The sequence below is a fragment of the Micromys minutus genome (genome assembly GCF_963924665.1).
Source record: "Micromys minutus genome assembly, chromosome: 1".
Taxonomy (NCBI): domain Eukaryota; kingdom Metazoa; phylum Chordata; class Mammalia; order Rodentia; family Muridae; genus Micromys; species Micromys minutus.
In genome coordinates this window covers 51,728,752-51,746,481 of record NC_137969.1, presented here as the reverse complement: position 1 = coordinate 51,746,481, position 17,730 = coordinate 51,728,752, and the positions used below count along the sequence as shown (strand labels likewise).

The window sequence follows — 17,730 nt, the reverse complement described above, 5'->3', positions numbered from 1 at the left end:
ATGACTGGTCTGTCTTGAGTCTACGTGACCTGTGGTCATGTCCTCACCTGTGGAGGAGGGGATTGGGGATTTGCCCTACATGACTGATCTGTCTCAAACCTCTCAACAGGGGCCTGTGGGGGAAACTATAGCTACAGGAGAGGGACCTGGTCTCCTGGCAGATTAGGAAGCACCTACCATCCCTTAGGGTCCCCAGTGCTTCGACCTATCTTGACCAGGAATCAAGATGACTTTCACAGCCCCCAGCCCCACACTGAGGGCTCACATCTTGGGCCACAAACAATAAACAGAGAGTGCAAACTACAAATAGTATGAATTCTTATCAACTGTCTTCAGTGCCACACCCCTTAAGCCTCTCCAAACAGTGCTACCGAACAGAGACCAAGTATCCAAATGCACAAGACTGTGGGGAACATCTAATTCAAAATAATACCCCAACTTGGAGCATTTTTTGTGTCTAAGCAGAGAGTGGGCAGGTGGGACAGGAGGCCTAGATTCTTCACCATTATTCATTTTTTACTATCTTTATTCTTCAGAATGCCCTAGGGATCATATAGCACAACATTTCTCAAATTAGACTGATTTAATTTTCCAGATATTTGGTATTGTCTAGAGAGATTTTCTATTGTAAAAACTTCACAAGTTTTATGGGAAGTTTTGGGTTAAAATCAAGGATGCTACCAAATATACTATACTGGCCAGGTCAGTGCCTGCAATAGAGAATTCTCTGGTGCCAAGTGTGGCCATGAAGAAGTCCAAGTAAAATATTCAAAGACTGGCTCTCAAATTTGAATACCTATGCTTTCAAAGGAAATTTAATCAAGGCATCCCTTATTCAGGTCCCTGGGCAGCCGCCATTTTGCTTCCTTCCCTTTGCCTTCTATCATTCTCTTGCCAATTCTATACGTTAGTAATTGTTATAGTGCTGCAGTAAATGTAGGGATGCAATATTTCTTTTGTACGTTGATTTCATTTCCTCCAAATAATCTAAAAGTACCATGGTAGATCTGCCTTCAGTTTTATAAGAACCTCCTCAGTGTTCTCTATAATGGCTGTACTGCCAGCAACAGTGAGTAACAGTTCCCCTTTCTCATGAACATTTGTTACTTATTTTCTGTAATAACTGTGTCAAGTTGGCATATCACTATAGTTCCTATTTGCCTTGCCCTAGCACCTGACTATATTGAACATTTTTATACATCTGTTGGCTATTGTATTCTTTTTTAAAGTATCTATTCAGATCATTTGTCAATTTTAAAAGTAGCTTACTTGAATTTTTGGTTTTATAGTTCCGTATGTATTCAGGATATTAACTGTCTGTCAGGTATATAGTCAGATATATTTCAGATTTATATTTGGCAAAGGCTTTCTCCCATTTTTGTTCATTGCCTTTTTGCTCACTTAGTGTTTCCCTTGCCATACAGGATGCTTTAGTTTTACTTTTAGTGTGTGATCTCATCTATAAGTTTTCTTTTGTAGTTTCAGGTCTTATATTTAGGTCTTTGATCCATTTTGAGTTGGTTTTTTGCTTTAGAGACAGTGATCTAATCTGTGAACAAACTGAATATTCAGTTTTCCAAGACTGTTTATTGAAGAGTCTATCCTTTCTCCATGCAGTGTATTGTCTCTGTGGTGGTTTGAATGTGCTTGGCCCAGAGAGTGGCACTGTTAGGAGTTGTAGCTTTGTTGGAATCAGTGTGGCATTGTTGGGGGTGGTATGTCACTGTAGAGCTAGGTCTTGAGGGTCCTATGCTCTGGCTCCATCCAGTGTGGAAGGAGACCCTCCTAGCTGCCTGGAAGATGGCTTCTTTTGGTTGCCATAGAAACAAGCTATAGAACTCTCACCTCCTCCCTCATCATGCCTGCCTGGATGCTGCTATGCTTCCCACCCGGATGATAATGGCCGGAACCTCAGAACCTGTAAGCCAGCCCCAATTAAATGTTGTCTTTATAAAAGTTGTGTTGGTCATGGTATCTCTTCACAGAAATGGAAAACCCTAACTCAGACAGGACCTACTTCAAAATACAGTCCACTCTGCTAGTTTGTTTCTGGGATCTTTCTAGTTTCACTCATCTGCTTGTTTTCATGAAATTTTTTTTGCCATAGTGGCTATCATTATGTCCTGAAATCAGATTATATGTAGTTTTATGCTTTGATTTTTTCCCCTTTTCAATAGAATGGAATACCTCAAGCCCTGTCTAGAGAAATGATATTCTTGTTTGCTTCAAAGATTAGAGTATTACATACGACTGTTTTTTAAAGAGTTACACCAACTGGACCTATTAATCAACTGTCCAGGAGTCTACCCATAGAATACCCAAATCACTCAAATTCATACTAAGGAGAAGGAATAATTATCCCCTTAATGAGATAATATATTTACTCTTCCCAGAAAGCCTTCTTTCATGTAATCACATGCAGAGCCTCCCTGGTGTGGCTCACTCATGTATTTCTGAATTCTAACTCAGAAAAACATAATGTTATCTTATCCTTCTCTCTCTCTCTCTCTCTCTCTCTCTCTCTCTCTCTCTCTCTCTCTCTCTCTCTCTCTCTCTCTGGATACTGGCCAAAATCCTAAGTATATTTCCCAAGGTTCTCTGGGCTTTCTCTCTGCATGAAGTTAAGTATTTCTTTCGGCCATGTGGCTACTTGCCAACCTCCTTTGCTGACCTTCCTTTTTTCCTCCTCATTCAAAAGGCCTGACTCTGTGTTCTTTTTCATCTCCTGAATTCCAGCAACTGCTGAGGGTGAGGTGACTTTTTTCCTTGTCTCTCTAATAAAATTATGCTCAAATTTCCTATGAATCTGTTTCTAAACTTTTCATTAATCCAACAAATGGAACCCTGAATTCTCTAGTAATATATAAGTTATAAAAGTCTACTTTTGTCATTTGTAATTTTGTTTATTTAGCTCTTCTTTCTTGCTTACTGTCTGGCTTGGGTCCAGAAACCTGAAAAAGGGAATGAAACGCAACAGACATAAAAACAGAAAATCCAGGATCTGGTGGGGTTTGTTTCTGCTACCACAGCATCAGGGAACTTTAGAATGTTTATTAAATACAGCACAGGGGAAAGGGCTGTCCTGTCACTCTATGCACCTGGAAGGAGGAAGCTGCAGTTGCTAGTCTTTGCACATAGTGGCCAATCCTTTATAAACACTCAAGACTCTGGAAGAAAGCTTTGCCATTTGAGTCTCATATGGGTAACGGTGTTTCCTACAACTGGTCTTAGGTCTTCAAGTCGTCAGTGTGGTTGTGCCATTAACAACCATACACATTCATTCAGTCCTCTGCTCCCTTTGAGCAGTCACAAATGTGGAGATTTTTTTTATTTGATGCTCATGCCAGGGACACCATTTTTCCCCAGTTTCCTCTTCCTCCAATGCCACCACTATTATCTCCCTTTCTCTGTGTGCTCCCAGTGCCTCCTTAAAATTGGTTTGTGTCAAAGGATTAACCCCAGGCCTGGCACATAATAGGTAAGTACATCCACCCCTTCTTGATATTTTAAAAGACTTGTTTCATATATTCTTCCTTAGCTTGTTCTAATCTGCTACTTAGGCTTTTAAAAGTTACATGTATTCTTTGAGAATTTTATACAATGTGTTTTAATCATAGTTAGCCTCCAATTTCTCCTAGATTAACTCTACTTTCTTATCTATACAACTTCATGTCCTGGAGTATGGTTAACCTATCAGAGGTCACACCCTTGAAGAAAACTGAATTATCTTCCCTAGAAGCTATCAGATACCTCAAGTAGGGGCAGGACTTCATGCCCACCCTCACCTGATTCATGCTGGAATTTTATCTGGCGTGAACTTGGACAGGTCTTGTGGATGCTGCCACAAATTCTCCGACATCATTTGGGCAACTTCCCTGCTGTGCCTTGATAACCTTTGTAGTCACCCCCTGCCTCTGATTTTCCCACTCATCTTGCCCCTCTGCCATGCTGTTTAAACTTTTGACTGAATTTTCATTTCTGTCACTGAGCTTCTTCCTTCTAAGATTTCCATATGGTTCGTTTTCAAAAATCTCTTTGCTGGATTTCCCGTTCATATACCGCATTCTTGTGGTTTGAATAGGTATGTCATCCGTAGAGTCTCGTGTTTGAATGCTTGGTTTATAAGGAGTGCATCATTAGGAGTGTGGCCTTGTTAGAGTAGATGTGCCCTTGTTGGAGGACATATGTCACTATGGGTATGGGCTTTGAGGTCTCCTGTGTTCAAACTCTGCCCAGTGTGGAAACCAGTCTCCTGCTGCTGCCTTCTGATCAAGATGTAAAGTTCTTGGCTCTTGCAGCTCCTGAAGCTGCCATGCTTCCCACCATGTTGATAATGAACTAAACCTCAAACCGCAAGCCAACCCCAATTACATGTTTTTCTTTATAAGAATTGCTGTGGTCATGGTGTCTCTTCACAACAATAAACCCCAAACTAAAACAAAAAATAGAAGTTGGTACCAAGGACTAGGATATTGCTGTGATAGGCCCAAGCTTGCTTTTGCTTAAAGGAATGTGGATTTTTAGACTTTGGAAAGCAGTGGAATGATGTAAGTGGGGCTTGATAGGCCATATTAGTAGAAACATGAAAGACAGTGAGTGGTGCTGAGGGTGATTTGAACCAAGAGCCTGGATGTTTCAGAGGAGAAGAATTTTTATTATGTTGCCTAGAGATTATTCTTGTTCAAAGAGTCAGCCTAAGACTAAGGTGTTATATTAATTGCAATGGCTAACAAATCTCAAAACAGCCTTGTATAGACTCTGTCCTGTGATTTAGTCTTATGAAGAGCATTTTGATTAAATATAGCAAGCTTAAAAAGAAAAAAATACAAAATGTATGGTACAAGGATTAAACAGGCACCAGGAACGAGCAAAATTCTGTGTTCAGGGAGATAAACAGATTAAAGATATTAAATGGAATTAAAGGCGTGTTGACCTCAGGGCAAGATTCCACTGAGCTAAGCTGCCACCTTGTGAAAAGAATGTTACCCAAGGGAAATCACCACTGATTTTAAGTTTACAATGCATTTTCCATTGTACAAGGGATAGTTATATTATGCTAGGCATTATTATGACATGTTATTGTTTTAATTTGAACATAAGGAGACATAACTGTGAACCAAATTGACAAGGGGTAGATTGTGATGGCTATTCTCAATTATCAACTTAACTATATCTGGAATGAATTACAATCCAGAAATAGAGGGCACACCTGATTTGGATCTTAGGGCAGGAAGACAACATGCTTTTGATCTGGATTGACACATGCCTTTAATCTAAATCCTGAGATATAGTAGCCATGCTTATAAAAATCTATTATGAAGAGGGATTAATGAAAAGCTTAATTCCAAGAATAGTGGTATATTCCTTTAATGCTAGCACTGAGGAGACAGAGGCAAGCAGATCTCTAAGTTCAAGGCCAATATGGTTCATAGAACAAGTTCCATGACAGCCAAGTCAAGGCACTGAAGGAAACTATTGAAAACAGAAAGCTGGTGAGGATGTAACTAAACAAGGGGGCCATGTTTTAGCCCCAGCAAGCAGCAGAACTTGGCAGATTTGGCCACATGGTTCTGGTGTTAGAATCAAGGAACATCTCAGTGGTGTTCCTGCATGGAGGCCAATTGTGTGAATCTATAAAGGTGAATCCTGGATTAAAATGGAGATTCCAAGATATTAGAGATCCCAGAGTCATGGGATAAATATCCAGGAAAGCTGGAAATTAGGAGTGGAATCAGCCTATGAGAAAGAAGTTTGTTGCAGTCTACAAAAATTAAAAGAGTTGGAGATCTGAAGACCATTTTGACATCAGACACGGAGATGTAGAGTTTGGAGTTTGTGCAGGTGGTCTTCAGTCTTCCTTTGGTCCAGTATTTCTTCTCTGTGCTCTTTACCCTACATTCTGAAATTGTAATGCATATCCTATGCCAATATATGTGGGAAGTATGTGTTCTGCTTATTGATTTTGATTTTATATGGGATTACAGTTAAGACATTGCATGGATCTCAGAAAAAACTTTGAATTTGTAAACATTGTTGAGACTGCGATAGGCTATGAAGACTTTTGAAGTTGGACTAAATGCATTTTGTACTATGTTATGGCTAAAAGCTTACAGAGGCCAAGAAGTAGAACATGGTAGTTTGAATAGTTATGGCCCCCATAGATTCATCTGTTTGAATGCTTGGTCCATAGGGAATAGTTCTATTAGGCAGTGTGGTCTTGTTGGAGGAAGTGTGTCACTGTGGGAGGAGGTTTTGAGGTCTCCTATGCTCAAGCTTTGTCCATTCTCCTCCTTGGAGACTTCATCCTATGGATGAAGATATAGAACTCTTGGCTCCCCCAACACCATTCCTACCTGCAGGCTGCCATGCTTCCTGCCATGATGATAATAAACTAAACCTCTAAAACTGTAAGCCATCCCTAATTAAATGTTTTGTTTATAAGAGATGCCTTGGTCATGGTGTCTCTTTACAGCAGTAAAACCCTAACTAAGATGATTGATGTCTTCCTAATTTTATCTGACTTAGAACTCATCTCAGTTTTTTTGCTGTGTGTTTTGTTCATGTTGACTTCTTTAGGTTCTGTTAATGATGCCTGTGTTTTTTCGGAGACACACTACCTTTTTTTTTTTTAATTTCTTATGCTCCTACATTTTCATGTCTAGTAAATCAGTTATCTTTGCTACTCCTGTGGAGGTTCATCATCTAATTAAACAGTTCTCTGAAGCTTGCTTGTGTCTTGACATGCTGGCTTTCTATAAATGGCTGACTTTATTTCTAGCTGGCACCACAGTGTACTCTTTCTGTAGATAGTTTGTCTACAATTGATGATTATTACCCATAGTGTATTTACAATAAAGTCTACCTACCATCTCTGCAGGCCACATAAGTGAGGAACACTAGCAGCTCAGACAGCTGTAGTGCACACAGCAGTAAGAGAGCATAGCCATTGGGTAACCGTTCTTGCAGTTGGGGGTTTCCTCTCTTACTGTTGATGCTATCTCTGCTAATAGTAAAGGCTTCTTGAATTGATGGATCCAGCAGTAGTTAAGCATTTGAAGTTCTCTCCCTCTGACCAGTCAGTGTTACTACTGCAAACACTATACAGGAAGAGGTAGTGACAGATGCTGTAGTACTTTCTGTGTCTGTGCATTTGGTTCTGAAAGTGTGAGCTCTGGCTCAGGGGGACATGAGGCAATCAGAGCTCAAGGCTCTATAAGCCTAAGGATGGAGTAGCAGTGGGAGCCACTGGTATTCTTCTTTACCTGTGAGCCACAGGTGCTGCAGGGTTAAGATGTGTTAGAGGCTGCACCTGTTCTTTCAGTCCTGGCACTGACAAAGTCCATGTGCAATTGGCTGTGCCTTTGTTCTTAGAAGGTGTGTCTCTGAAAACCTGGTACTTCAGGTTTTACCTGTTAATTTCTCTATGGTGAGGCACTTGTGTCTGTAGTTGTTGTGCTGGGTTTTGTCAGATTTGTAAGGCAGCTACCTCCACCCCAAGCCAATGTAGTGGCTTTAGAGACTTTGTAGGAATCCCAAATCCAACCAGTAGCTTCCCTTTAAAGATGGCTTTTGACTGTAGCTTTTCTCTGTGGAGATGGTGTAAGCTCTTTTCCTAAAGCAGGGTTTGTGTGCAGAGAGAAGGCTACCTCTCTAAGTGTTTCTACCGTAGCTGGGGTCTCTAGCATCTGCACTGACAGCTTGCCATGTCTCTCTTCTTCCCTGGGCTGTGCAGCTGGTGCCTTGGCAGATGCTGGGTAGTTGCTTTCTCTATTCTATTGTCCCAGGTTTCTGACTCTCATAATGAATGTTATTGCCTTTCTTCTGTTGATTCCCAATGTTTACCTGTGCCCACCATACAATGTTGGTATGGTGTGTTATTTTAGTTCACATTTGGGAAAGTAGGTGCTTAGCTTAGTTAATGTTCTCTTGCTACAAGGATTATCTTGACCACAGCAGCACTTGTAAAAGGAAGAATTTAGTTGGGGTATGCTTACAGTTTCAGAGGCTTAGTCCATTATAATCATGATGAGAAGTAGACAGGTATAATGCTTTAGCAGTATCTGATCTACAGGCAGCAGGCAGAGAGAGAGTCAGACAGACACACACAGAGAAAGATAGACATACCAAGACAGAAACAGAGACTGGGTATATGAGGTTTTGACACCACAAAGCCCACCCCTAATGATTCTGTTTTAGGGTTTCTATTGCTGTGAAGAGACACCATGGCCATGACAACTCTTAAAAAGGAAAATATTTCATTGGAGCTGCTTATAGTTTCAGAGGTTCAGTCCATTGTCATCAGGGTAGGAAGTATGGCAGCATCCAGACAGGCATGATGCCGGAGGAGAAGCTGGGAGTTTTACGTCTTGATTGCCAGACATCAGAAGGGGAATGGATTTGAGCTTCTGAGACCTCAAAGCCCACCCCTAGTGGCATACTTCTTCCCACAAAGCCAAACCTGCTCCAACAAGACCACATCTTCTAATAGTGCACTCCCTATGAGCCTGTAGAGCATTTTAATTTAAACCATCACATTCTACTCCTTGGCTGCCATAGTTTTGTGGCCATACCATAATGCAGAAACGCATTCAGTCCAACTGCAAAAGTCCCCATAGTCTATAACAGTCTCAAACTTGTTTAAAAGTCAAAAGTTCAAAGTCTCTTCTGAGACCCATGTACTCACTTAATCAAACTGATCACATACAGATCACATACAGATAAAAACAAATATCACATTCTCCCAACATATAATGGCACAAGATATATATTACCATTCCAAAAGGGAGCACAACGAAGAAATACTGGACCAAAGCAAAACCCAAAACCAGCTGAGCAAACTCTAGACTGCATTGCCATGTCTGATATGTCTAATGTCAAAGAAGTCTTTTCAGAACTACCTTCAGCTCTGTTGACTGTAATTCCCCTCCTCCCCCGGCTATTTCTACTCTCTGTTAGCAGGTTTTCTTGACAGGTATCTCATGACTCTGGCATCTCCAGCATCTTGGGGTTTCCAAACAATCCAGGCTTCACTTGACACATGCCAGTCCTCAGGGGATTTCCTTAATCTTGGAGGGATATCCATAATCCCTCTCTCCTATCCTTGTCTCTAAAGCCAGAACCATATGGCTGAAGCTGCCAAGTTCTGCTGCTTGCTGGAACTGGAACATGTCCCCTTGTTCAATTACATCTTCACTAGCTTTCTGTTTTTTGATGATTTCCTTTACTGCCTAAGTTTGACTGTTCTGGAACATGCTCTGTAGACCAAACTGGCCTCTAACTTAGAGATCTACCAACTTCTGCCTTCTGAGTATTGGGATTAAAGGCATACATTACCATTCCTGGATCTAAAATGTTCTTTAATTCCTTTTCAGACATTGGCAGTTTAGCTGAGTGGGGTCTTGCCCTGAGGTCACCACTGTATTCCATTTAACGTCAGGCTTTTCTTTAATCTGTTTATCTCCTTAAACATAGGATTTAGCACCATTTTCATTTTCTGGTTCCCCTTTTCTCCTCAAGTTTTATTTTTACTTGCTCAGCTTGCTCCTTTTCATTATAAATCTTCATAGGACTAAACACTACTAATCTCATGACAGAGTCAACATGAAACTATTTTAACATTTCTTCTGTCAAAGCTTTTAATTCAAAACTCTTCACTTTAGCCCCAGACAGACTTTTCAGACAGGGACAAAGAACAGCCACAGTCTTCACTAAAATATCACAAGAATAGTTTCTGGGCCACATTCTAACATTCTTCTCTGAAAGCTCCTGAGCCAGGTCCCCAAAGTTCAAATCATTCTCAGCACCATGTTTCTACTTGTGTGGCACATTAAGCCTTACATAAACTGCTTTTCTAATATGAAGTCTGAAAGCCCACATTCCACCAAACAAAAATATGGTCAAGCCTATCACAGCTATAACCCAGTCCCTGGCATCAACTTTTCTGTCTTATTAGGGCTTTATTGCTGTAAAAAGACACCAGGACTAAGGCAAATCATATAAAAGAAAACATTTAATTAAGGCTGGTTTACAGGCTCGGAGGTTTAGTCCATTATCATCACAGCAGGAAGCATGGCAGTGTGTAGGCAGACATGGTGCTGGAGAAGGAGCTGAGAGTTCTACATCTGGATTAGCAGGCAGCAGGAAGAGAACTGGCTTGAGTTTTTGAGACTTCAAAGTCTTTTACTCTAATGATACACCTACTCCAACAAGAACACACTTACTACTAGTGCCATTCCCTAGGAGCCTATCAGGACCATTTTTATTCAAACCAATATATACACCTGCTCCAACAAGGCCACATCTACTCCAGCAAGGCTACACCTTCTAATTCTTCCCAAAATTTATGCAGTCAGTCTTTTCTTCGGGTTGTTCATGCTCAGCAGTCCCTGTGTGCAATGGCCATTCCTGGTTGTCAACTTGACTATATCTGGAATAAACTACAATCCAGAATTGGAGGGCTCACATGTGATCCAGATCTTGAGGCTGGAAAACACAAGTTTCTGACCTAGATCTTGGCATGAAGATCTTGAGGTAATAGTGGCCATATAAATCTTAGACCCAGGCAAGGTAGTACTTGCCAATAATCCCAGGAGACTGGGGAAGGAGATCTCTGAGTTCAAGGTCAGCCTGGGACAAAACAAGTTCCAGATCTGGGTATGGTGGGCCACACCTTCTGCTGGAGACCTACATAAGGAACTAGAAAGAAGTAAAATTCTCTCTTCTTCGCCTGCTTGCACTCACTTGCCATCACACCTATTGGAATCTACTTCTACAGACGACCAACTGAAACAACCAGCCTTGTGGAACTGAGCAACTATTAGATTCTTGTACTTCCAGTTCACAGTTGACCATTGTTGGGGAATTGGTGACTCTAAAGAACACTGGGGAATGCCGATCTTCTTCGGAAATGCTATTATTTCTTCCAGGTTCTCAATTTTGCCCTCAGCATTGCCTTTGAGACATCAGAAAACATCAGGAGCCTCTAAGACTAGTCTAGACTCAAGTGATCTGCTTTAAAAAAGTATTCAAAGCCCTGTTAACCCTTCCTATTTCTTCTAAGTGAACTCTTATTTTCACCCCCCCCCCTTTTCTTTTGCCCCTTGCATTCCTAGACATTCCTTGGAATTGTATCCTTAGTAAGGTGAGGTTTCCAGGGGATAGCAGTCACTCTATCACAGATATACCCTAGTTCCTAGTACCAACTTCTGTCTTAGGGCTTTATTGCTGTGAAAAGACACCATGACCAAGGCAACTCTTATAAAGGAAAGCATTTCATTGGAGATGGTTTACAGTTTCCGTGATTTAGTTCATTATCGTCATGGCAAGGAGCATGGCAGTGTGTAGGCAGACATGGTGCTGGAGAAGGAGCTGAGAGTTCTACATATTGATCAAAGGCAGCAAAAGGAGACTGTGGAGAACACTGGACATAGCTTGAGTATATTTGGCTTCAAAATTGCCTCCACAATGATGCACTTCCTCCAACAAGACCATACCCCTGAATAGTGCTACTCCCTATGGCCAAGCATTCAAACACACAAGTCTATGGGAGCCATTCCTATCAAACCACCACACCCTCTCTTATGTAATCTTTGCTTCCTCATCCTGGGTGCATTGACAGAGATAGGAAATACTCCTTTTATAGGAAGCTTTGAACTGCCTGAATTTCCTTTGATGTATGATTTGGCAGATCATATAAGCTATGTTGTGCACACATTCAAACATGTGGTGTATGCATGTGTGAGCACATGTATGTGTGCATGTATACATATGCAGGCCAGTGGTCAATGCCTGATCTTCATCTATTACTCTTCTTGATTTAATAATAATTATTATTTAAATATATATATTTATTTTGATATTTGTATATTTGACATTTTTTCTCCCCGGCTCTTCTCAAAAATCTTATCTTCCTACCCACCAGACTCCTACTTTCTCCCAAATAAAAACAAAATGAAATTACAATTCATTTACACACAGAACTAATCAAACAAGCACAGAGTCACTGCTGTGGTTAGAAGTTGGCAGCACGGGATGGGGAGGGATGTCGTTTAAAACTACAGGCTCCCCCAAACTGGGTGCCTAGGACAGAACTTAGTCTGCTTTAACCCAAGAGGAATCAGAAGATCAAAAGCAGTTTGGGAAGGCCAGAGGGTCAGAAGGAAAAGGACCGGCTGGGGGTGGGAGGTTGGGAGGGGCTGGGAGGGATGTTTGGCAACTGGGTGAAGGGATAGCTCTCCCCCTATTGAGATCCCCCCCAGCCTTTCCATCTGGCAGGAAAGGAACAACCCAAGAGCAGGTCTCAGGCTGCTAGATGCTCCAGGCAGGGGGCTGGAGGTGGCTCACAAAGGATTATCCTTCACGGAAACAACACTGCCACCTAGTTTCTCTGCCAGGGTGCAGCAGTCTGTGTCCTCCTAGCAGTTAACTTTTAACTCATGCTTGATTCCTGTTGGCTTCTTGATGGCTTCCTTGGAGTTGGCATAGAACATTTTGCTTTTAAGGGGTGCACTCTTGGGGGCCCAGAAGATGAACAGTAGGTCCTCCTTGCTCTCCTGGGTCTCATAAGTTGTATCACAGAGAGCATAGCGGCGGTCCTTGTCTGGCAGCATCTTGACAGAAGTGGTGTAGGGTCATCCACAGTCTACCCCACATCTCCTACCAGGGTCTCCTTGCCCTCCTTCAGGATGATGTTCTTCTTGTCCTCACTCAGGCAGAAGAGCACTGCCTTCTTGCGTCTCTTCATTTCTGGCATTTCAAGACTTACACTTTCATGTCATTGAACACCTCATGACACCATCAGAGACAGCCACACCAGAGGCCATGTTTCCAGAAATGAGAGGGAGACAGAAAGAGCTACAGAAGAACTGAGCCACCGCAGCTGCTGCCCGAGATCCGACTGAATGCCCACTTTTGTCCTTTATAACAAACTTAATGAGCTGTGAACATTTCCTCTCAGAGACTAATTCAGGTTCTTACACGTTTCTGTTTTTCAAACAGATAAATTATCTTTTGTCATATCAGACTAGCCTACTCTAAGGACCCTTAATGACACTGAGTCATTTTCTTTTCTGAGGCAACCATTTTAAATACAAATTACTCCCCAAAGACACATCACTGGGAGAGTTGTATTTAAGCTTTTTAGTCACGCCCACAATCTTTGTTCTAAGCCCAATTACTCCTCTGCCCATAAGCTGCAGAGTTGTTTAGCCTCTTCCAGGCAGTTCTGAGAGGCCCTGCAGAGCAACAGTTCCCTGACATGGCAGCAGTACTTTTATTCTCCTGGCCATCCAGGCCTGGCATAGGAACAGAGAACAGGACTGTAATCAGAGTCCTCACTGGGCTGGCCAAGATAGCCACCACGTCCGTAATTAAGCTTCTTTATCTTTTGCTTTGCTACTATTTGGAGTAAGGTTAGACACTTGCTAGTAGCAGAATGAAAAGAAGTGAAAGCGGCCACAAAAATGCTCTTCTTCTTTGATATGCAAACTGGGTATTTTTTGACTGTGGTGAGGTGTTGTGTCTAAGTTGGATTTGAGGTACCCTAACACTAACGAAAACGGTAGAGTGCTGGCCGGCTTGGTACATGTGGACAGCAGATGGCAGTAGAGAGCAAACTACTCGTCCAAATCTGAAAAGTTCTCTAAGATGAAACCAAAAAAAAAAAAAAATTTTTTTAAACAACTTTATTTTAAAAAACAGAGATAAATGTACAGATTTTAAAAGAATGTTTGCATAAAACTATATGAATATATTGATAGTATGCATTGAAAAGTTACTAGTTACAATGAGCATAAACTACATATAAAACAAAACATAACATGGAAATATTCAAAGTTTTCTTGGTGTGTAAAGATTCAACATAATGATTTTTAAATACCAAAGATTGCCAGAAGCCTGCGTTTTTAGCTCTTGAATTATTAATGATTTAAGGTCTAGGTGTACCACACTCTGAGAGGGTGCTATACACTGTTTTATTTTGTTTTTTCTAAAAAGGACTGAGGCTTCCACATTTTGACCTTCCTTCTTTTTGAGTTTCAGATAGTCTATGAGTTGTTTCTTGGGTATTCAGAGCTTTGTGGGGCTAGTATCCAATTATCAATGACTGAATACTATAGCTGTTCTTTTGTGACTGGGTTCCCTCACTCAGGATGAAATTCTCTAGTTCCATCCATTTGATTAGGAATTTCGTAAAGTCATTGTTTCTAGTAGCTGAATAGTACTCCATTGTGTAAATGTACCACAACTTTTGTATCCATTCATCTACTGAAGAACATTTGGATTCTTTCCAGCTTCTGGCTGTTATAAATAAAGCCGCTATGAACATGGTGGAGCATGTGTCCTTATTATATCTTGGAGTATCTTTGGGGTATATGCTCAGAAGTGAAATAACTAGGTCTTCAGGCCCAGTGTCCAATGTTCTGAGGAACCACCAAACTGATTTCCAGAGTGGTTGTACCAGTTTAAAACCCCACCAACAGTGGAGGAGTGTTCCTCTTTCTCTGCATCCTCGCCATCATCTGCTGTCATCCTAGTTTTTGATCTTAGCCATTCTGACTGGTGTGAGGTAGAATCTCAGAGTTGTTTTGATTTGCATTTCCCAGATGACTAGGGATGATGAGTATTTTCTTAGGTGCTTCTCCGCAATTGGATATTCCTAAGTTGAAAATTCTTTGTTTAGCTCTGTGCCCCAACTTTAAAAGGATTGTTTGATTCTCTGGAGTCTAACTTCTTGAGTTCTTTGTATATATTGGATATTAAACATCTATCAGATGTGGGATTGGTAAAGATCTTTTCCCAGGGTGTTGGCTGCCGTTTTGTTTTCTTGACACTGTCCTTATCCTTTCAGAAACTTTGCAATTTCATGAGGTTTCATTTATCAATTCTTGATCTTAGAGCATACGCCATTAGAGTTCTGTTCAGGAAATTTTCCCCTGTGCCTATGTGTTCTAAGATCCCCCCCCCCCACTTTCACTTCTAATAGTTTCAGTGTACCTGGTTTTATATGGAGATCTTTGATCCACTTGCACTTGAGCTTTGTACAAGGAGATAAGAAAGGATGGGTTTGCATTCTTCTGCATGCTGCCTTCCAGTTGAACCAATACTATTTATTGAATAGGCTGTCCTTTTTCCACTGAATGTTTTTGGCTCCTTTGTCAAAGATCAAATGACCATGTGTGTGAAGGTTCATTTCTGGATCTTCAATTCTGTTTCATTGATCTACCTGCCTGTCTCTATACCGATACCATGCAGTTTTTAACACAGTTGCTTTATAATATAGCTTGAGGTCAGGGATGGTGATTTCCCTGAAAGTTTTCTTGTTGTTGAGAATACATTTTGCTATCCTAGGTATTTTGTTATTCCAGATGAATTTGCAAATTCCAAATTTGCTGTTTCCAACTCTATGAAGAATTGATTTGGAAATTTGATGGGGATTGCATTGAATCTGTAGATTGCTTTTGTTAAGAAGGCCATTTTTACAATGTTGATCTTTCCAATCCATGAGCATGGAATATCTTTCCATCTTCTGAGATCTATTTCAATTTTCTTCTTCAGAGATTTGAAGATTTTGTCATACAGATGTTTCACTTGCTTAGTTAGGGTCACACTAAGGTATTTCATATTGTTTACGACTATTGTGAAGGGTATCTTTTTCCTAATCTCTTTCTCAGGATGTTTATCCTTTGAGTAGAGGAACGCTACTGATTTGTTTGAGTTAATTTTATATCCAGTCACTTTGCTGAAGTTGTTTATCAGCTATAAAAGTTCTCTGATGGGATTTTTGGGATCATTTAAGTATACTATTATGTCAATGGCAAATAGTGATATTTTTACTTCTTTTTTCTTCAGAATTTTATCCCCTTTACTTCTTTTTTCTTCAGAATTTTATCCCCTTTACTTCCTTTTGTTGTCTAATTCGTCTGGACAGGACTTCCAGTACTATATTGAATAGGTAGGGGTAGAGTGGGCAGCCTTGTCTAGTCCCTGATTTTAGTGGGATTGCTTCAAGTTTGATGTTGGCTATTGGTTTGCTGTATATTGCCTTTACTGTGTTTAGGTATAGGCCTTGGATTCCTGATCTTTCCAAGACTTTTAACATGAAGGGGTGTTGAATTTTGTCAAACACTTTCTCAGCATCTAGTGAGATGATCATGTGGTTTTTTTCTTTGAGTTTATTTATATGGTGAATTACATTGATGGTTTTTTGTATATTGAACCATCCCTGCATCCCAGGGATGAAGCCTACTTGATCATGGTGAATGATTGTTTTGATGTGTTCTTGGATCACTTTGCAAGAATTTTGTTGAGTACTTTTGCATCAATGTTCATGAGGGAGATTGGTCTGAAGTTCTCTCTCCTTGTAGGGTCTTTGTGTGGTTTAGGAAGGAGAGTAATTGTGGTTTCAAAGAATGAGTTGGGTAGTGTTCCCTCTGTCTCTATTTTGTGGAATAGTTTGGAGAGTATTAGTAATAGTTCATCTATGAATATCTAATAGATATTCTATTAGATAATAGAATATCTAATAGAATTCTGCACTTAATTCATCTGGTCCTGGACTTTTTTTGGTTGGGAGACTTTTGATGACTGCTTATATTTCTTTAGGTGTTATGGGACTGTTTGGATGGTTTATCTGATCCTGATTTATCCTCGGTATCTGGTATCTGTCTATAAATTTTTCTATTTCCTACAAATTTTCCAGTTTTGTTTAGTAAGGCTTTTGCAGTAGGATCTGATGATTTCTTCAATTTCCTCAGTTTCTGTTGTTATGTCTCCCCTTTCAGTTCTGATTTTGTTAATTTGGATACTCCCTCTGTGCCCCCTAGTCTGACTAAGGGTTTATCATTCTTGTTGATTTTCTCAAAGAACCAGCTTCTGGTTTTGTTGAGATTCTTTGTATGGTTCTTTTTGTTTCTATTTGATTTCTGCTCTGTTTGATTATTTCCTGCTGTCTACTCCTCTTGCGTGTATCTGCTTCTTTTTGTTCTAGAGCTTTCAGCTGTGCTGTCAAGCTGCCTGTGTATGCTCTCTTCACTTTCATTTTGGAGGCACTCAGCTATGAGTTTTCCTCTTAGTACTGCTTTCATTTCACTCCATAGGTTTCAGTATGTTGTGCTTTTATTTTCATTAAATTCTAGGAAATCTTTAATTTCTTTCTTTAGTTTTCCTTGACTGTGTTGTTGTTGAGTAGCACATTGTTCAGCTTCCATGTGTATAGGGCTTTTTGTTGTCGTTTTTGTTATTAAAGACCAGCTTTAGTCCATGGTGATCTGATAGGATGCGTGGGAGTATTTCTATCTGCCTATATCTGTTGAGGCTTATTTTATGACCTATATGGTCAATTTTGGAGAAGGTACCATGAGGTGTTGAGAAGAAGGTATATTCTTTTGTTTTAGGATGAAATGTTCTGTAGATTAATGTAAATTTTAATTGGTTAGTAACCTCTGCTAGTTTCCTTGTGCCTCGGTTCAGTTTCTGCTTCCTTGATCTGTACATTGATGAGAGCTGGGTGTTAAAGTCTCCCACTATTTTTGTGTGTGGTACAATATATGCTTTGAACTTTAGTAGGGTTTCTCTTATGAATGTTGGTGCACTTGTATTTGGAGCATGGAGATGTTCAGGACTGAGATTGTATCTTGATAGATTTTTCCTGTAATGAGTAAAAAGTGTCCTTCCTTATCTTCTTGGATAACTTTTGGTTGAAAATCTATTTTATTTGATATTAGAATGGCTACT

The 17,730-nt window shown here is 40.4% G+C and overlaps 1 protein-coding gene and 1 pseudogene across 2 annotated transcripts in view; one reads left to right on the top strand and one right to left on the bottom strand.

The window, feature by feature from the left end:
- Positions 1 to 17,730, top strand: part of EML6 (EMAP like 6) — a gene marked incomplete at its 5' end in the record, with an annotated part of 256,971 nt that overhangs the window by 129,376 nt on the left and 109,865 nt on the right. The window lies entirely within an intron of this gene.
- Positions 12,339 to 12,821, bottom strand: LOC308435078 (cofilin-1-like; annotated as a pseudogene). Its single transcript has one exon. The product of its transcript is annotated as a cofilin-1-like (transcript).